Source organism: Lynx canadensis, chromosome B3 (genome assembly GCF_007474595.2).
Source record: "Lynx canadensis isolate LIC74 chromosome B3, mLynCan4.pri.v2, whole genome shotgun sequence".
Taxonomy (NCBI): domain Eukaryota; kingdom Metazoa; phylum Chordata; class Mammalia; order Carnivora; family Felidae; genus Lynx; species Lynx canadensis.
In genome coordinates, this window is record NC_044308.2 from 144,438,913 (window position 1) to 144,458,968 (window position 20,056).

Here is a 20,056-nt window from a genome sequence, read left to right on the forward strand (position 1 = left end):
AATGTTCTGTTGTATGGATGTGTACCACACATAGTTTAGCCATTTTCCTCCAGATGCACATGGCCGGGGCGGGGGGGTGCTCTTTCCTGTGTGAGACCATGTGGACATAACGTTTTCGTTTCTTTTGGATAAATAAGGAGTGGAATTTCTCGTAGCATAGCTGTATGATTAACTTTTAAAGAAACAGACCCAAAGTGCTTGTACAGTTTACGCTTGGACCAGCAGTGTGTGAGTGTTCTCGTTCTCCACGTCCTCTCTGGCCTTTGCTATCACTTGTCTTTATTTCCACAGTCTAGTGGATGTGTAGTGGCACCTTGTTTTAGGGGCTTTGTGAGCATTCCCTGATGACTGATGATGGGCACTTACTCATAGGTACCTGCTTTTGTGACATGTGTGTTGAGTCTTATCTGTGTAGAAAGGTTGTCTTTTTATTATCAAGAATAGTAATTCCTTACGTATTGAGTATGAGTCTTTTTGCCAGATGTATACGTTGCAATTATTTTTTCCCAGTCTAGGACTTAACTGTATGTTTTTTGACTGTGCCTTTATTTTTTTATTTTTATTTTTTCCAACGTTTATTTATTTTTGGGACAGAGAGAGACAGAGCATGAACAGGGGAGGGGCAGAGAGAGAGGGAGACACAGAATCGGAAACAGGCTCCAGGCTCTGAGCCATCAGCCCAGAGCCCGACGCGGGGCTCGAACTCGCGGACCGCGAGATCGTGACCTGGCTGAAGTCGGACGCTTAACCGACTGCGCCACCCAGGCGCCCCTGACTGTGCCTTTAATAACCAGTAATTTTAAATTTTGATGAATTCTACTCTGTCAGTTTTTTTCTTTTATGGTTCTGGCTTTCTGTTGTTTTAACTGTTTTTAAATCATTAAAAGATGTATGCTTTTTCTGGAAAATGAAAGATGTAAGGTATAAGTAAGTTGTCTATCTTCCCATTTCCTTTCTCCCCAGGGAACTGAATAAAACACATATTTTCTTATTTAAAAATTTTTTGAAAACTTTTTTTTTTCTTAAGTTTATTTATTAATCTTGAGAGAGAGCGAGAGGGAGAATGTAAGCAGGGGAGGGGCAGAGAGAGAGAATCCCAAGCTGGCTCCGCGTTGTCAGCCCAGAGCCTGATGGTGGGGCTGAAACTCACAAACCGTGAGATCATGACCTGAGCCAAAATCGAGTCAGATTACTTACCCAACTGAGCCACCGAGGTACCCCCAAATATATATATTTTTAAAGATTTGATTAAAAAAAAATTGTTTTTTAATCTTTATTTATTTTTGAGAGAGAGACAGAGCATGAGCAAGGGAAGAACAGAGAGAGAAGGAGACACAGAATCCGAAGCAAGCTCCAGGCTCTGAGCTGTCAGCACAGAGCCTGACGCGGGGCTCAAACCCATGAACTGCAAGATCATGACCTGAGCTGAAGTTGGATGCTTAACCGACTGAACCACCCAGGCACCCTGATTTGATTTTTATTTTTATTTTTTATTTAAAAAAATTTTTTTTAATGTTTATTTTTGAGACAGAGAGAGACAGAGCATGAATTGGGGAGGGTCAGAGAGAGAGGGAGACACAGAATCTGAAGCAGGCTCCAGGCTCTGAGCTGTCAGCACAGAGCCCGACGTGGGGCTCGAACTCACGGACTGTGAGATCATGACCTGAGCCGAAGTCGGACGCTTAACCGACTAAGCCACCCAGGTGCCCCCGATTTGATTTTTAAATAATCTCTACACCCAGCGTGGGGCTCAAACTCACAACCCCGAGATCAAGAGTCTCATGCTTCATGGACTGAGCCAGCCAGGTGCCTCTTAAAAATCTTTTAATTGTGGGTGCACCTCGGTGGTTCAGTCAGTGTCTGACTCTTGATTTTGGCTCAGGTCATGATCTCATGGATTGTGGGATCAAGCCCCACGTTGGACTCCCTGCAGACACTGTGGAGCCTGCTTAGGATTCTCTCTCTTCCTTTCTCTCTCTGCCCTTCCCTTGCTTGTGTACGCTCTCTCAAAATAAATGTAAAAAAAAAAAATTTTTTTTTTTTAATTATTTTAGAGGGGCGCCTTGGGTGGCTCAGTCAGTTAAGTGTCCGACTTCAGCTCAGGTCATGATTGCACTGCTAGTGAGTTCAAGCCCCGCATTGGGCTCTGTGCTGACAGTACAGAACCTGGAGCCTGCTTCCAATTTTGTGTCTCCCTCTCTCTCTGCCCCTCTCCTGCTCATGCTCTGTCTCTTTCTCTCAAAAATATATGTTAAAAAAATTTTTTTTTTTTAAATTATTTTAGAGAGAGACAGACAGAAAGTATGTGTGCAGGAGCATGAGCAGAGGAGTGGCAAGAGGGAGAGAGGGAGAATCCCAAGCAGGCTCCTTGCTGTCAGTGCAGAATCCTGTGTGGGGCTCAAACTCATGAACTGTGAGATCATGACGTGAGCCAAAATCAAGAGTTGGACACAGCCGACTGAGCCACCCAGGTGCCCCTGTCCTGTTTGATTTTGAAATAAAAATGCTGTTTTTTTAACCACATCATGAATGCTCTATTTTTTTTCACCCAGGCTCCCATAACACCCTGTTTTTTGTATTCTCTTAGTCACACGGTCTGATGAAGCTGTTTTTCCTTTTTGTTTGTTCAAAGACTTGTAATAGAGACATCTGCATCATTTGGGCTTACTCATTATTGATTTAGGAAAAAGCATGTTCTCCTATATTTTCATGTAGTACCCTTTTCTGTGGTTTGTCATGCTTAAAATTTGCATCGGAAGAGATGTCTCATGGCAAACGGAATGACCTAATGCACTGCCCATCTCTGGCCAGGAGCCCTGCTTGGCAGTGGGGTGGGCCCCTGACCAGCTGGTGGGGGACACGGCCTTCTTGTAAAACTCTTTCTTTAGGTGCTGTCTGGTCATTGACAGGCAAAGCCAGTGTGCACACTGGGATATGTGCACACTTCACATAGTGGTGTGGTTAGCTTATTGTGGAGTTAGAAGATCTGTGTACTTAGAGGTGGACTGATTTCAGAACAGAACCACAGTTGACTTTTTTGAGCATGGCTGTGGGGAAAGAACCCAGGGAGTTCTGACTGCCTTCGTGTCTCGAATTCTGCAAGCACGTTGATAGATTCATCGAAGAGGCAGATGCATGCCCCCTGTTTTATCCAGCGGTTTATAGTTTTAAGATGGAAACAAATTCCTAGACGTTACAACGTCTTGGAGTCGTTAGTATTGAAACATCCACTTCACAGATTTTTGTGATTTTTAGGCCAGCACAATTCATGCATTCAGCTTATTCTTGTGATTTAAGTTTAGAAGAGGAGATGAAAGGATTAGATTAAGTTTTTTTTAATGTTTATTTTTGAGACAGAGAGAGGCAGAGTGCTAGTGGGGGAGGGGCAGAGAGAGAGGGAGACACAGAATCCGAAGCAGGCTCCAGGCTCCGAGCTGTCAGCACAGAGCCCGATGCGGGGCTTGAACCCATCAACTGTGAGATCATGACCTGAGCTGAAGTTGGATGCTCAACCGACTGAGCCACCCAGGCGCCCCGAAAGGATTAGATTAAGTTAGGTTAGGTTTGAGGAAGATTAGATTGGAGGAGGTACAGTGTACAAGAAGAATATGATGAGTCCACAAAATTTCCATTTTGTAATGGGTTTGTGGCAAGCTCTGGAATTGTCTCTCTCAGCTGTCTCTGTCAGTTCATGGCCCAGAGATGAAGTTTCTCATTAGGAGGTTCCTGATGGAGCATATCCTCCCTTGAGTAGAATTTAGTGATTGTTTTTTTTTTTTTAATGTTTATTTTTGAGAAAGAGAGAGTAGGGGAGGGGCGGGGGGGGGGTACAACAGAGGATCCAAAGCAGGCTCCATGCTGTCAGCACAGAGGTGCTTGAACCTTTTGTGGGACTTGAACTCACGAACCATGAGATCATGACCTGAGCCAAAGTCAGACGCTTAACTGACTGAGCCACCCAGCTGCCCCAGAATTTTTTTTTTCCTTCAGTTAATGATACGTACCAAAGAAAATAAAACACAAAACCCCACTTTGGAACCTAATCTATTTAGCTTTGTCAAGAAATCATAGAAAACTTCGTTTTTCACTATTTTTATCCTATGTTCCCCTTTTGTTAAACAACTAAAATCTCAAGTCCTCTTCAGTTTATTTAGTGACTTCCAAAAACAAAACACATTACCTATTGTGACTAAAAAGCAAAGTGACCAATGGTAATATTAGAGGTAAAAATGTACTTATGTTTTGGCTCTGAAGTTGCAGGACAAAAATTATATAGTGCAGAATCAAAGGGGGAATATTACTTGACTCAGAAGAGGTGAAAGTGGGCACCTGGCTGGCTCAGTTGGAAGAGCGTGTGACTCTTGATCTTGGGGTTGTGAGTTCAACCCCCACATTAGGCATACGGATTACTTAAAAAAATGTGAAAACAAACAGTGATTCTTGAGTTATTTATTATTTTGAGAGAGAGAGCGAGCGAGCAGAGGAGGAGAGAAACCCAAGCAGCCTACTTGCTGTCAGCGCAGAGCCTGATGCAGGGCTTGAACCAGTGAACTGTGAGATTATGACCTGGGCCAAAACCAAAAATCCGATGCTTAACTGACTGAGCCACCTAGGCACTCTTGATTCTTGAATTTTCTGATGTTTGCTTTTCTTTTTGGTGGAGGCAGGAGAGGGTAAACGGTGGGGAGGAGAGGTGTTATTCCCCTAGCTTGTATAACAGTTAAGGTTCACATTTTAAGCCAAATCCAAAAAGGCCTCCTAGGGTCTTTCAATCAGTTTCCAACCATGACATCTTTAGATAAAAAGACAAATGATACGCCCCTTTATAGGCTCACAGGCGTGAGTTATTTTATTTTCTAAATATAACACAATATTATAATAATAAATATATTTTAGACAGCTGTATATTGCCTACTCTTTCCCAAATAAGAATCACTAAATTTGGGGCGCTTCGGATTCTGTATTTGCCTCTCTTTCTGCCCCTCCCCTGCATGTGCTCTGTGTCTTTCTCAAAAATGAATAAACATTTAAAAATAAAAAAAATTCTGGGTATATTATACTGAAATGTTTCTATTATGAAAAAATTCACAGGGTCACACAAACTTCTGATTCTAGAATATAAAAAAAAATTTTTTTAAGGTTTTTATTTTTGAGAGAGAGAGAGTCAGAGCGTGAGTTGGGGAGGGGCAGAGAGAGACACGCAGAGAATCTGAAACAGGCTCCAGGGTCTGAGCTGTCAGCACAGGACATGATGCGGGGCTTGAACCCACAAACTGTGAGATCATGACCTGAGCCAAAGTCAGACACTCAACTGACTGAGCCACCCAGGTGCCCCTAGAATATTGTTTTTAATGTTTATTCATTTTTGAGAGAGGGAGAGACAGAGTGTGGGGGCGGGGAGGGGTAGAGAGACAGGGAGACCCAGAAACCTAAGCAGGCTCCAAGCTCTGAGCTGTCAGCACAGCCTGATGTGGGGCTCGATCCCACGAACCATGAGATCATGACCTGAGCCGAAGTCAGACGCTTAGCTGACTGAGCCACCCAGGTGACCCTGATTCCAGAATATTTTTATAACCCCAGAAAGAAACCCTGAACCCATTAGCAGTCAGTCACCACCCTGCTTTCCCTCCAGCCCTTGGCAACCATGAATCTACTTCTGTCTCTGTAGACATTTCATATAAATGGAATTATGCAATATGTGGCCTTTTGTGTCTAGCTTGGTTCACTTAAGTACATGTTTGTGAGGCCCAACCATGCTGTAGCGTGGATCAGTATTTTGTTCCTTTTTATAGCCAAATAATACTCCATTGTGTGGATAGACCAATTTTGGCTGTTACGAATAATACCAAACTACTGGTGTGAAAGTTCTACATTTGTCCAGCATCGGTTTTGGACCATTTGTGTGCAGGTTTTTATGTAAACATGTTTTCAGTTTTCTTGGGTATTTACCCAGTGGTGGAACTGATTGGTCCTTCACTTAATTAAAAATTTTTTTTTTTTGAGAGAAAAAGCCTGTGTGTGTGTGTGTGTGTGTGTGTGTGTGTGTGTGTGTGAGAATTGGGGAGGGACAGAGAGAGAGGGGAGCCCAGGCAGGCTCCACGCTGAAAGTGCAGGGCTCAATCTCATGAACCATGCATGAGATCATGATCTGAGCCGAAATCATTTTAAAGTTTTGACACTTGTATTACTTAATGCACAACACACTCTGTAATCTTGAGTTCCATGATACTGAATGTCTTGGTCTGTTTGGGTGGCTATAACAAAATACCATAATCTGGGGGACTTATGAACACCATGAATTTATTTCTCATCGTCTTGGACTGGGAATTCCAAGACCATGATGCTGGTAGATTCAGGGTCTGGTGAGGTTTGGTTTTTGCTTCTTAGATGGCTGTCTTCTCTGTGTCCTCACTTGGCGGAAGGGGTGAGGGAGCTCTGTGGAGTCTCTTTTATAAGAGCACTGATCTCATTCCTTAGGGCTCCACCCTCATGACCTAAGTACCCACCTCAAAATAGCATCACCTTCGGGGTTAGGTTTCAACACATGAGTTTTGTCGGGACACAGACATTCATTCAGATCATGGCACTGAATATTTCCTTGAATACAACTTCAGTCATTTGCTATAGGCTCATTAGAGGTTCTCTGGCTGCTTCTTGTTTCTCCCTCTCTGTGCCTAGTGCTCAGTCCGGCGTATGGTTGTGTGTAGAGAGATGGGCTGTGAGTCTAGCTGGCTGTGTTTCCCACTGGTTCAGCTCACATATCTCTTGGGAAAACATCTCGGTCGTGATGTTCTGCTACCAGTATTGGCAAAGTAAACATTTATCTGTTCTTCTATCTTATTTTTCTTTTTCTGTGCTAGACTTTGTTTTTCTAGGAACTTCATTTCATAGTCAAACTGTCAGGGGCGCCTGGGTGGCTCAGTCCATTGAGCATCCGACTTCAGCTCAGGTCATGATCTCGCAGTTCGTGGGTTCGAATCCCACGTCGGGCTCTGTGCTGAGAGCTCAGAGCCTGGAGCCTGCTTCAGATTCTGTCTCCAGCTCTCTGTGCCCCTCCCCTGCTTGTGCCCTGCCTCTCTCAATCTCTCAAAAATAAATAAAGGTTAAAAAATTAAAAAAAAAACTGTCAGAATAATTCATGTTTCTTTCTTGGCTGTCCTTCACTCTGTCGTTTTTTTTCTATCACATTCTTTAAAAAAATTGAAATTTAAGTCCCGTAAAATAAAAGTTATTATTATTATTATTTAAAAAAAATTTTTTTTTTCAACGTTTATTTATTTTTGGGACAGAGAGAGACAGAGCATGAACGGGGGAGGGGCAGAGAGAGAGGGAGACACAGAATCAGAAACAAGCTCCAGGCTCTGAGCCATCAGCCCAGAGCCCGACGCGGGGCTCGAACTCACGGACCGCGAGATCGCGACCTGGCTGAAGTCGGACGCTTAACCGACTGCGCCACCCAGGCGCCCCAAAAGTTATTATTTTAAAGTATACAATTTGGTGAATTTTTTCTGTATTTTGGGCAACTGCAACCACTGATCTAATTCCACACGTCTTTTAAATATATATATATTTAACTTTCTTTACTACATTAGCTCTTTCTTTCTTTCTTTCTTTCTTTTTTTCTTTCTTTCGAGAGTGTGAGCAGGGGAGAGGGGCGGGGAGGGGGAGAGAGAGAGAGACAGACAGAGAGAGAGAGAGACAGAGAGAGAGAGAGACAGAGAGAGAGAGAGAGAGAGAGAGAATATCTCAGGCAGGTTCTGTGCTCAGTGCAGAGCCCAGTGGGGGGACCGTGAGATCATGGCCTGATCCAAAATCAAGAGTCAGATAGATGCTCAACTGACTGAGCCACCCAGATGCCCTTTTTTTGGTTAATTTTTGAGAGAGGGGGAAGGTTTGTTAAAATCTGTCAAACTATTGAAAATTGTATTCCCTGTTTGTAGAATGTGCGTGTATAATCTCATTGTCTGTAGGCAGTATAAGTCTCATGTAAGTATAAAGGGAGTATAAATGTATGAAAAGATCAGGTGGTAGAGATGGGAAATAACATTACATGAAAATTGATAATTTGGTATGACAAAAATTCAGTATGTATGATCTAGTATAATCTTTAAAAAGTGCTTTTAGCATCCACCCAGTTCTGGTTTAATTTCTCTGTCTTATAAAATATTCAGTGTATTCAGCATTTCTATTCTTGTCTCACTTAGGTTGGTCTATTTTTATTGTGGCCGAAGTTTCAAATCCTTTCTATATTTGAGGGTTTGAGATGTTCCTTTGCCTGCAACCCCAGGCAGTCCGGAGAGGTGCTTGTCTGTTTTCTTGGTGAACCAGCAGAAGCACAGGGTGCTTGTGGTGTGTGTACGCGTGCGTGTACAGCAGTGTGGTCACTAAATCAAAGGTGCACCTGAACGCGGTGGAGGGAGCTTGGATTCTGTTCCTCTTCTGGGTAGTGTGGGCTACGTGTCTTCAACGATCCGTCTCCTCATCTGTAAGTGGGAATTGTAATGATTGTTGCCTAAAGCACTTACAGACTTGGTCTTTTGTTCTTCTAAAACAATACACGTGGGGCCCCTGGGTGGCTCGGTTGGTTGAACGTCTGACTCTTGATCTCAGTTCAGGTCTTGGTCTCAGGATTGTGAGTTTGAGCCCCGCGTTGGGCTCCACGCTGGTAATGAACCCTACTTAAAAAAAACAAAAACCATACCCTTATGGAAATACTCCAGAAACTAAAATCCTGCACAGATGTGAGTTCTTACTATGCAGAGCACGTGTATGCTTTCCTGGTTTTGTCTTTATTAAAGTTACATGCATACTTTTTTGTATTCTTTGTAGGTAGATTTTTAAAGAACAAACTTTTTGGATAGTTTTCTGTTGACAGAAAAGTTGGAAGACAGTACAAAATCCCTGCACGCCTGTACTCAATTTCTCTTAATGTCAACATTCTACATTATTATGGCACATTTATGACAACTAAGGAACTAGCATTGGTACATAATTTTAACCAAACTCCACATTTTATTTGGATTTTACTAGTTTTCCCCTAATATCCTTGTTCTGTTCAGAAACCCATCCAGGACACCATATCACACGTAGCCATCGTTTTTCCTGGTCTGTGAAGTACTGGTCAATATTTTGTAGAATAGCCCTCAACTTGCGTTTGTCTGACATTTTCCTCATGGTGGGATGGGTTTGCAGGTTTGAGAAGAAGCTCGCCGGGCCCAATTTTGGATTCCGAAACCATTTTACCATCAAACAAACCAAGGCCCCTTCAGATAATGGCTGATTCTAGGGCTGGGGCAGGGAGAGTACAAGACGAGCCTGGGACATCTTGTGGTGCTAGAAAGTACAGAAGTGCTCAAAAAGCAAAGGGGTAGGAGCATGTCAAAAGAACATGCTAGCCAGTTGACAGAACTCTCACTGGCCCAAACTGAGACAGTTTGAGCCACAAAATAAATAACATGGTATGTGTAATAACGAGTATTCTTTAGATAAAACCTGAAGTATAAAACAAACAGCTCCTGTCCATATTGACATTAATGGTTAAATAAGTAAATGAGGGATGAGGCAGAGAGGAGACACTGTCCTGTACAGAAGAACTCCAGACACCTTATAATCCCTCTTCACATTCGCTCTCCCCACCCCTCTGGGGGTGGGCTGCCCCCCTAGTGACGTGCTTCCTAAAGATGAGCGTCGAAAGGACAGCTGGAGTGGGTGTGTCTAGTGGAGGTAATCCTGCCCAGGGGAGGCCTGCGCAAACCACGTCAGCTGGTGGTCAGGACTGGCACCATTGCCTTTTAAGTCAGGGGGAGCACAGGGACTCTGGCTGTGATGCAGTGAGAATGGGACCCGTGGGTTTCAGAGTCACATAGTTTCATAAGTGTTGGTTTTTGCCACCGGCTTTCTCCCCCTTTCCTTCTTCCTAGAAGTAACTTTTTGTTGTTGTTGTTGTTTTTTAATTTTTAGTTTCTTTCTTTCTTTCTTTCTTTCTTTCTTTCTTTCTTTCTTTCTTTCTTTCTTTCTCTCTTTCTCTCTTTCTCTCTTTCTCTCTCTTTCTCTCTTTTCTCTCCCTCTTTCTCTCCCTCTCTCTCTTTCTCTTCCTCTCTCTCTCTTCCTCTCTCTCTCTTTCTCTCTCTCTCTCTTCCACTTCCTCCCTTCCTCCCTTCGTTTCTTCTTTCTTTATAATGTTTATGTTATTTTTTTTTTTTTTTTTTAATTTTTTTTTCAACATTTTAATTTATTTTGGGGACAGAGAGAGACAGAGCATGAACAGGGGAGGGGCAGAGAGAGAGGGAGACACAGAATCGGAAACAGGCTCCAGGCTCCGAGCCATCAGCCCAGAGCCTGACGCGGGGCTCGAACTCACGGACCGCGAGATCGTGACCTGGCTGAAGTCGGACGCTTAACCGACTGCGCCACCCAGGCGCCCCTGTTTATGTTATTTTTGAGAGAGAGAGAGAGAGAGAGCGAGCGAGCCCAAGCGGGGGAGGAACGGAGAAAGAGGGAGACACAGAATCTGAAGCAGGTTCCAGGCTCTGAGCTTTCAGTACAGAGCCTGATGCAGGGCTCGAACCCACAAACCACGAAATCATGACCTGAACTAAAGTCAGATACTTAACCAACTGAGCCACCCAGCCCCCAGTAAACATTTTTTTAAAGTTTTAAAATTTATTAGGGGAGGCGAATGGGGGAGGGGCAGAGAGAGAGAGGATCCCAAGCAGGCTCTGTGCTGTCAGCGCAGACCCCACCTGGGGCTCGATCTCACTAACCCTGAGCCGAAATCAAGAGTCAGATGCTTAACTAACTGAGCCACCCAGGCACCCGTTTTCACTTATTATTTTAAAATTATTAAAAAAAAATTTATTTATTTTTGAGAGAGAGTGCAAACGCACGAGCAGGGGTGGGTGGGTAAAGAGAGGGAAACAGAGGATCCGAAGTGGGCTCCACGTTGACAGCAGAGAGCCCGACATGGGGCTCGAACCCACAAACCGGGAGATCACGACTTGGGCCAAAGCTAGAGGCTTAACTAACAGCCACCTGTGAAACGGTCCCGTTTTCACTTCTTTTAAGTGAAATACAATTTTTACGTAATTACTGCTGTTTCTAAATAACAGGCTTATGTTGCTGTCTGATGATTTTTTTTTTTTTTTTTTTAAGATTTTACTTTTAAGTAATCTCTGCACCCAACGAGGGCCTCACGCTTACAGCCTTGAGATCAAGAGTCCATGCTCTACTGACTGAGCCAGCCAGGCGCCCCTGATGGTTTTTCAGTTTTTGACTTCCCGTTCTAGATCATTGGGACTGAGCTCTTTCTTTGCTTCGCTTCACCACACAGGTGCTCCCCCTTTGCATCTGCATAAGCTCCCGCAGAATTTAAATTTTGTTAGGTGTGTCTTTACCGTTTATATTCTTATGACCATATAAATGCCAGAGCTGATTTATGTAATGAACTGTGTGATTGCTTTTCCTATTTGACCTTTTGTTTCCTTAGGAGTTAATTATCTTGTTTTCATTTCCTTTTTAAGTTGGTGCTGATTCACCCGCCGTCTCCAGCACTCGTCCGGTGGTGGGTGCAGAGCCCCGTCTCCCCCCCGGGGGACCCTGTGCCCTGTGTTCCATGTTTTCTTCTTGACTTCTCATTTTGCTTGAGCGCATCTTCCTGTAGCCTGAGAAATGGTGCATGAGAGGTAAAAGTTTGTGAGACCTTGTATGTCTGAAAATGTTATTCTGTCCCCATGGTTGATGGAGAGTTTAGCTGGCTTTGGAATTGGAAATTGGAAATAATTTTCCTTCAGAGCTTTGGAGGCATTTGTTTAATTGCCTTTTGCTTCCAGTTTTGCTCTTGAGAAGTCTGAAGCCATTCTGATTGTTTAATTCTGTCTATATGACCCCTACCCCTGAGCCCCTGGGAGCGTGTAGGAGATATATATATATCTATATCTGTTCTGTATCTGTATATTTAAGTTTATTTATTTTGAGAGAGACAGAGACCGTGCAGGTGGGGAGAGGCATAGAGAGGGAGACAGAATCCCAAGCAGGCTCCGCACTGTCAGTGCAGAGCCCGACCTGGGGCTCCAACCCATGAAACCATGAGATCATGACCTGAGCTGAAATCAGGAGTCAGATGCTCAACCGACTTGAGTCACCCAGGTGCCGCAGGATATTCTTTTGTCACCACATTTTTATTTTCTTTAAAAAGTGTTTTTTTCATACGGCCCACATCCTATGCTTAGGACAGTGTCTGGCATAGGTAGAGTTGGTGCCCAGTAAGTAATTAACTGTCACTGAGCTGGTTGCACCTCTCACCTTCTCCTTTGGAGGCCAAGGCCTAGCTGTTGGTGTTCTGCAGGCCAGGTCGTAGGTGACCGTTGGATCCTCCAGCCTCTCACGTTGCCTCGCTCAAGTTCCTGCCGCTCACCCGCCATGGCTCAGTGGACATAGCAGTCCTACGTCTCAGTTTGAAGCGTCAACTTCTCATTGCACAGAATTGTCCACTTAATTTTTTAAAGATTTATTTATTTATTTTGAGGGAGAGAGTGAGCATGAGTGGGGGAGGGGCAGAGAGAGAGGGAGAAAGAGAGAGAACCCCAAGCAGGCTCTGCGCTGTCAGCACAGAGCTCGATGTGGGGCTCGATCTCTTGAGTGAGATCATGACCTGAGCCAGGATCAAAAGTTGGACGCTCAACCGCCTGAGCCACCCACATGCGCCCAGAATTGTCCACTTTAAATTTGTCAGTTTTCATCATCCCTAACAGGAGTTGATTTTGTAACACTGAAGATTTCTCTTAGTCACTGGTGTGTTAGAGCAAGTAAACTCAGTCTTGGAGCACTTAGCTGGCTCAGTTGGTAAACGTGTGACTGTTGATCTTGGGGTCATGAGTTTGAGCCTCATGTTGGGTGTACAGATTACCTAAAATCAATAAATAAAATTTAAAAAACTCTCAGTCTTTGCCTAACAGACCGGTTATGTTAAAGGACAAATTAAGAGAATAATTTTAGTATTAGTAGGGGCTATTTTCAATTTTGCATATTACCTCTGCTTGGAGTATTTCAGAGCAGAAGTAAAGCAACAGAATATGCAAATTAATATTGCTGTCTGGTATTTTTGTCATACTTGAGTAATGGTGCGTTAGTGATATGCCGGTGTGTTAGTTACTGCTAGTCATATCTTTAGTTACTGTCAAGGTCTAAATCCTCTCCTTATGTGTATTCTGAGAAATTCATGATACAGACGAAGATGGATGGTTCAGTTGCCTTGTCCATTTATTTCAGGTTTGAGCATGTAGGGATTTAATTTTTTTATTTTTAATTAAACAAAATTTAACGTTAAAATTATTTTAGAGGGGAGAGAGGGCATGGAGGGGGGGGGGGGGGAGAGGGAGAGAGAGAGAGAGAGAGAGAGAGAGAGAGAGAGAGAGAGAAAATGAGAATACCAAGCAGGCTCCACACTCAGCACAGAACCCCATGCAGGCCTTAATCCCATGACCTGAGCCGATATCAAGAGTGACCTGAACAGAAATCGACAGTGGGCTCAGTGGACAGGGTGCTCAACTGACTGAGCCACCCAGGCACCCCTAAATTTTTTTCTGGGAGGGGGTTGGGAGGGAAGAGGGAGAGGGAGGGAGAGAATCTGAAGCAGGTTCCTGCCCAGCATGGAGCCCTGTGCAGGGCTCGACTTCATGACCATGGGATCATGACCTGAGCTGAAATCAAGTCAGACGCTTAACTGACTGAGCCACCCTGGCGTCCCTAATTTCTTTCTTAAATCAAGGGCCTGTTTTGGTTTCCTGTATTTCCAAAGGGAAGTCAGGCCTTTGAAAGGACAACATTGTATAATTGACCCTTCAATAACACAAGGTTCTAGGCCTCGACACCCAACACCTGACAGCCCCGTACAATCAGAGATCTGCCTGCAACTTTGGACTCCTCAAACACTTAACTACTAATAGCCCACTGTTGACTGGAAGCCTTGCTGATGATATAAATAATTGATAAACATGTATTTTATGTTACATATATTATACGCTATATTCTTACGATAAAGTAAGGCAGAGGAAAGAAAACTATTAAGAAAACCGTAGAGAAAATGTATTTACGTTACAACACCATAAAATATCCACGTAGACGCGGACCTGCACAGTTCACACTCGTGTTCAAGTGTCAGCTGGACTCCCTCACTTCTGCCCTCTGGTAGTTCATAAGAGAGCATGTCTGTTTTTATTGTTTTTCAACTGGCATCTTAGAAATAAATATTGCCGGATTTTTGGGTTACAAAATGTTACATGTAGGATTTAACTGGGGATCTGAATGTGGAGATAAACTAGGTTTCTTGGGTGTTGTGTCACATGAGTCACATGAGTGATGTGAATCCTTGGATATGAGAGTCGTGTGTATTAAAAATACACATCAAAACCATTATTCTACCCAATAAAAATAGCAAAGATTGAACCATGATTTAAAATAATGGAGACAAAAGTAGTTCTAAAATTAAAGAAAGGTGGAAGATTAAGCTTTAGGATTATTTTTCTCTTTATTATTTTAGGTAGTGACTTTTGTAATCTGTGGACACAGTACAGACTTTGTTGAGGATTTGAATGAGACAAGCAGCGTAATAGACCATAATAGCTTTGCCTGTTGAACGGTGGATTTGAGAGGTTTGACCATAAGAAGGGCTTCTCTTGTTTAAGGAGCTTAATTCAGATGTCAGATTTGTCAGGTGCTGTGTTGGAGATTATGCATTGAGCACTGAGTTCTTTTGCTTTCACAGAGCAAATAATGGGACTTCAAAGAGTTCTCTCTCTCTTTTTTTTGAAGTAAAAGCATAGACATAATTTTCCATGGCTAGTAAGAATAACCTGGGGCCAGATATTGAGTGTGTTACTCAGAAGGGAAGCGGGAGGGGAGTATTTGAGTACCATGTTCCAGGTGGGTTGGCTGTCTGTTGCCCCTTACATGTGGGGATTGAGGCTCCAAGAGGTTCCATGATAGGTGAGGGGATAATAGGGAGTTGGAATCAGATGTGTTGGCTCCCAAGGCTGGTTTATTCATTCATTTTAAAGTTTTTGTTAGGGGCGCCTGGGTGGCGCAGTCGGTTAAGCGTCCGACTTCAGCCAGGTCACGATCTCGCGGTCCGTGAGTTCGAGCCCCGCGTCAGGCTCTGGGCTGATGGCTTGGAGCCTGCTTCGGATTCTGTGTCTCCCTCTCTCTCTGCCCCTCCCCCGTTCATGCTCTGTCTCTCTCTGTCCAAAATAAATAAACGTTGGAAAAAAAAATTAAAAAAAAAAGGAAGTATACCATTAAAAAAAAAAATAAAGTTTTTGTTAGGTTGTTTAAGTAATCTCTGCACCCAACCTGGGGCTCGAACTCACAACACGGAGATCAAGAGTCGCACGGTCTTCCATCTGAGCCAGCCGAGCACCCCGTGTTTCATTGATTTATTGAGCACATACTTCCTGCATGCCTGTAGAGCGGCAGGCATTGTTCTGGCTGACTCATTGTTCCAGAATCACTGGGAAGCACACACAGCCCAAGAGTTGCAAGAAAGTCTTAGGGATGCCGTAGTTGCTAGGCTGACAAAGTGTGTTTGAGCAGACGTAGAGTCCCGGTATTTTACCCTTTAGAAATCAGTGTAACCGTTACAAGAACCCTTTCAACTGAGAGTTTATTTGGCAAACTTGAGAAGTTTCTTATTTTAAGTGAACTCTTACCTATCTTTCTTTTAGTTTTCTGCCATTTTGTTCAGGGCCCGCTCTTTACCTTCACCTAGATGCATATATGTCTTCGCCTGAGGTTTCTTCTAGTTTCTTGTGGCACTTTCTTCACTTAATTTTTTTAATCAAAATGGAATTTAGTGTACAGTGACGGTAGGGATACAACACCTTTTTTCCCCCTAAATAGCCAGTTCCTTTAGCACTCTTTTTATGTAAGCTGTCTTTGGTCATAATGACTTAGCCTGGAACTTAAGAGAGCTACGGAGCAGTCTAAGCATGTATGCTTGCTGTGGGTTTCCCTCTGAAGAAGTGGCATGTGTAGGTCTATTTATAGGATGGTGGGTTGGATGAGGGGGTATGGAAACTGCTATGATTGAGGGGTACCTGAGGGTGGCATGAGGTGTGAGCTCGGGAAACGGAAGATTTGGAGAGTCCTCTGACTGAACCACAATATTTGAAATGTCTTGTAAGATAGTAAATATATTCTTTGTTTGTATTAGAGGGGAGAAGTTGCCTCAATGGATAGAAATTTGAGGAGGGAGATTGAACTCAGCAAAAGGAATAACTTTCTAACTACCTATCCGAGCAGTCTAACAAGGAATCAGCTGTCTTGCAAAGTACTGAGGCCCATGTTAGAGGTGTGTCTGCAGGTGTTGAGCGGTCACTTATCAGGGATGTTCCCGATTGCTTAGCTCCCAGGTGGAAACTGCACTGATTACGGTCGGCCACTGTGCTTGGTGACTCAGCTGCATTCTCCTGTGCCTTTAACTGCCCGGACAGTAGGCCCCCTCTAATCCCTGGGACCCAGGGTAGTTTGGGGACTTCGCCCGTGCTGTGGTGGTGGAGCCAGGCTCTGCACCTGCTTGCTCTGGATTCTGAGGCCCATGCTTTCCACATAGCAGCACCCTGTCCTCTCAGTGCCTTTTTTTTTTTTTTTTTTTAGTTTGTTTATTTTGAGAGAGAGAGAGGGTGTATAAGTCGGGGAGGGGCAGAGAGAGAGAGAGAATCCCAAGCAGGCTGCACACTGTCAGTGCAGAGCCCAGTGTGGGGCTCTAACTCACAAACCTCGGGATCATGACCTGGGCTAAAGTAAGCCCTGTAGGCGCCCATCATCTCCGTTCTTAAGAGAGCTAAGTGCCTCCCAAGAGCATTTGGATTCTTAACTGATTTTCTGTTAAGAATAAGTTAAAAAGAAATCTACCTTAACGGCTCCCCCACCCTTTTATTTGTGCACGTCCAGATGACATTTGTATTTATTATCCTTGTCTGTGGTTAAAGCCTCTACGAGAGTGTGAGCATGCGGTGCAGTGTCACCAGTTCTGTTGCATATTCCCTGAGGAATTAAATTTGGATTTCTTTTTTTAAGTTTGTTTATTTTTAGTAATCTCTACACGCAACCTGGGGCTCAAACTCATGACCCTGAGATCAAGAGTCACACGCTCTACCGACTGAGCCAGCCAAGTGCCCCAGATTTGGTTTTCTTCAAATGTGTTGACTTATTCTTTAAATGTATTTACTTACTTGAGGTATCACCTCAGTTAAACGATTAAATTTTCCCATTTTGTTGTGATTTTTTTCCTGTCTATGAATCCTACCTGGTAGGATTTTGCTATTCCTGTTTAAACTCTTTGCCCCTCCCCATTTTTTCTCTTTTGCATAAGCAAAACTGCCCTCTCTTCCCCTTTTATCAGCCTCCACTCGAACCTCTAAAGATAGGACAATGGCCATCTTTGTGATTGGTTGGGATTTAATTTTTTTTTTTTAAGTTTTAAATGTTAGATCTGCTATAGTTAACATGCAGCGTGATGTTAGTTTGAGGTGGATAATATAGTGATTTGACAATTGCATAGGTCCTCTGGTGGTCATCCCAAGTGCACTCCTTAATCCCTATCACTTACTTCTCCCATCCCCCCATCTACCTCCCTGCTGGTGGCCATCAGTGTGTTCTCTGTAGTTAGGAGTCTGTTTCTTGGTTTGCCTCTCTGTCTTTCCTTTCTTGTTTGTTTCTTAAATTCCACATATGAGTGAAATCATATGGAATTTGTCTCTCTCTGACTTATTTCACTTAGCGTTACACCCTCTAGATCCATAGAGGTTGCAAGTGGCAAGATTTCCTTCTTTTTTTTAATGGCTGAGTAATACTCCATTTTTGTCCATTCATCAGTCCGTAGACATTTGGGCTTACCATAATTTGGCTATTGTTGATAATGCGGATGTAAACATTGGGGTGCGTGTATCCCTTCAAATTAGTGTTTTTATATTTTTCGGGTAAATACCTGGTAGTTCAGTTACTGGATTGTTAGGGTAGTCTGTTTTTAACTTTCTGAGGAATGGACAGGATTCATGGACATTGACACGATTTACTGCCCATTCATGCCGAGACAGGTGGTTTGAGTAGTGAAGTGCTCTCACTTCTCACTAGAGTTCTCCAGACTCTCCTTTGCATCCCCGAGTTTAATAGTGTCTGAAAAGACTGAGAAGGTTGCTGGCTGGGTGTTTTGCTTTCCCGGGAGAGGCATGAGCCTCATTCTGGCAGAGGGCTAGGGAAGAGAGTGCAGCGTATCTGCTGGGCTGTGATCATGCCACTACCCCCGAGTTGTCTTCCCTTTCCTGGCACTGCCCAGCCCCATTCATTCTCCCGCAGGCTCCTGCCTTCAGAATGCAGCGTCCTCTGGCTTACTCCCCTGGACTCTGGCCTTGTCACCACGAGCCTCGAGCACCATGACCTGTGGCCTGACGAGGCTGCTCGCAGGCAGTGGGTGCTTTCCAGCCTCTGCCCTGGCCCCCTGTTGCTCCCTGGCTGGGAGTGCCCTCCGCACTCCCGTCTGGAGGAGATGGGCTCATCTGGTAAGACTGCCTTACCTCAGGAGCGGTTTCTTCGTGTGTCTGGCCTCTCCTCTCCAGTGGAGGTGCCTGGTGTCCCCCCCACCCCCCCTCAGTTCGTGCTCCCACCTCGCAGGCCCCGACAGTGCCTTTAGCTCTTGCTGCTCGTATATGCTTAGTTTATCTTCTGGTAGCCTGTGGGTCCCAGCTGTCTGCATTCTAGGCCCTCGCTTGGAGTTTCAGTAAGACACTTGGATCTTCTAGTTTGGGGAAAAAAAAGACTAAAATGTTGCATCATTTGGAAGTTGCTGCCAAAGGTGGAGAGGGAGGTCTTCAGTTTGATTTCCTCTTTTCTCTAGAGACACCTGCTCTGGACATCCACCTCTTCACCATCCTCCTCGCTGTGCATGGCGATCAGGCTGACACTTTGACGTAGTGCCGTTGAGATGTGAGCGTTGGAAGCTGCTCCTGAAATGTTTTGTTAATTTTTTCAGCAAATATGTAGTTAGCATTTACTGTGTGACAGACTGGGACCGAGGCGGCCTGCTCTCCTGGATTTGCAGTGGGGTTGGAGAGCCATAAAGTAGATATATGACAGATGTAATGGTAATACAGACTGTCAGGTAGAGGAGTTACCTCTGTTCTTTTGTTGTTTTCTGAGTTCTTTGTGGTACAGAGGTGGATTTCTCTGAATAGTCCTACAGAGATAGCCTCTAAATTTCAAGAGAAATTGGCTCTCTTTATTTTCAGCTGGTCAGTTAAAAGGGTTACTCTTTTTTTAATTTAATTTTTAATTTTTAAAAATTTACATCCATACTAGCATATAGTGCAACACTGATTTCAGGAGTACGTTCCTTAGTGCCCCTCCCCCACTTAGCCCATCCCCCCCCCCCCCACAACCCCTCCCATAACCCTCAGTTTGTTCTCCATATTTATGAGTCTCTTCTGTTTTGTCCCCCTCCCTGTTTTTATATTATTTTTGTTTCCCTTCCCTTATGTTCGTCTGTTTTGTCTCTTAAAGTCCTCATATGTCTTTCTGTGACTTTTTGTCTTTCTCTGACTGACTCATTTCACTTAGCATAATACCCTCCAGTTCCATCCACGTAGTTGCAAATGGCAAGATTTCATTCTTTTTGATTGCTGAGTAATACTCCATTGTGTGTGTGTGTGTGTGTGTGTGTGTGTGTGTGTGTGTACACACACACACACACACACCACATCTTCTTTATCCATTCATCCGTTGATGGACATTTGAGCTCTTTCCATACTTTGGCTACTGTTGATAGTGCCTGCTATAAACATGGGGGTGTGTGTGTCCCTTCGAACAGCACACCTGCATCCCGTGGATAAATGCCTAGTAGTGCAATTGCTGGGTCATAAGGTAGTTCTATTTTTAGTGTTGTGAGGAACCTCCATACTGTTTCCAGAGTGGCTGCACCAGCTTGCATTCCCAAGGAATTGACTTTTTGCAGTTATGCAAAAATAGCAATTTTTCCACTGTAAAACTGTGTGTACAGTTGTTAACATGG